Below are 1,778 nucleotides of genomic sequence, written 5' to 3' on the forward strand. Positions count from 1 at the left end.
AGAGAATGTTATTTTTTTTTAATTTTTTATAAATTTTGAGTATAATTATTTGTTAGTTAATGATATTTAAATGTTTATTTAAAAAAGTAACTATAACTGTTATCGAAGAATTTAAGTGTTAATGTTATTGTTATTGTTATTGTGAGTGAAAAAGTGTTAATGTTGAATGATTAATAGGATTATTTTAATTAAGCCATGCTAGATCTTTTATTATGACAATGTTTATAGTTTTTAGAATATGAATGTTAATATTTTGTAGAATACGAATGATGGCATATACTGATTGTTAATATTTTTTAATATTGAGGATAAAATGTTTAACAAATGTGTAATTAGTATTAGATACTATTTAAGATGTTGTAATATTGTTGAGAATTTTTATTAAGAATAAATGTATTGGTAATGAAATTTATTTGTAATTATGAATAATTTTAAGGATTAATTAAATAATTTTAGAAGTTAAAAGAATTAGTTATATAAGGAATTAGTGAAATGATTGATGATGGGAAGTTAGTAATTGATAATTATATGACTAGTAATTTGTTATGTTTTTTTGTAGAAGTTAAGAATGTTGACATGTAACCACCCAATGCCTCCGGATCGGTATAACGATAGGGTGGAGGACCATTTATGCTTTACCGGGTTCTATCATGTGTCTCAGATTGGGATAGTTCAGTGTCAGAAAGCATTGGTAAATGCTCTAATCGAACGTTGGCACCCAGACACACACACGTTTCACTTTCCCATTGGTGAATGTTCCGTGACTCTTGAAGATGTGGCTCTAATACTTGGTCTTCCCACAGATGGTCTTCCAGTCACAGGGATGACAATGAGTAGTTTTGAAGCTATGGAGGCGGAGTGTTTCCTTCAATTTGGGGTTGCACCTCGTAAGGAGGACTGTAGATCAAGTTGCATAAAACTGACATGGCTGCGAAATCTAAAAGAGAATTTAGAATTGACTGACGAAATCAGTATACAGAGGTATGTGACGTGTCATATTATGTTGCTGAACTTATTGATGTACTAGCCATCCGGATTATGTAATATTGTCTCATAATAGCCTAATATGCTAGATTAGATATTTTTCTATTAATGTATTAACCATCGTATTGTATAATGCTACAGATATGTTATAATACTAGTTTGTCATTAATTACTAGGTATGTGAGGTGTCACATTATGTTGCTGATTGGGACGATACTGTTTGGGGATAAGTCTGGGATAGGTGTGCACTGGAAATTTCTATCCTTGCTTCGTGATTTTGTCAATATTGGACAGTTTAGTTGGGGTTCGGCATGCCTAGCACACCTTTACAGGGCGCTGTGCAGGGCATCTCGTTATAACTGTAAGGAAATAGATGGTCCCCTAACACTTCTGCTCGGTTGGGCTTGGATCCGATTGCCCTATCTATCGCCGGTTCCTAGAGAACCCCGCAGTTTCCCACTGGCAAACAGGTAATATTATGTTACAATGTATCCCTTTCTTGATATTTAAGATTCAGTTGAGCTAATTTAGAACATCGTATTAGGTGGCGTAACTGGGAGCGTGGTGACCGACGATATAGATTTCTGAAGCTAGATCACTTTAGGAAAGCCTTTGATGAACTTCAGGAAAGCCAGGTGTGTTTTAATTAAAGAAGTATTAGTTTTGGGAATATTGGGCTTCAGGAATATTAGTTTTAATTAAAGAAGTATCAGTCATTGTTATTGTTATTTGAATTGTGTGTTGTAATCATGAGTTTCCTTTATTTGTCCAGTTTGTCTCGGTTGCCTATGATG

Source organism: Arachis ipaensis, chromosome B02 (genome assembly GCF_000816755.2).
Source record: "Arachis ipaensis cultivar K30076 chromosome B02, Araip1.1, whole genome shotgun sequence".
NCBI classification, from domain to species: domain Eukaryota; kingdom Viridiplantae; phylum Streptophyta; class Magnoliopsida; order Fabales; family Fabaceae; genus Arachis; species Arachis ipaensis.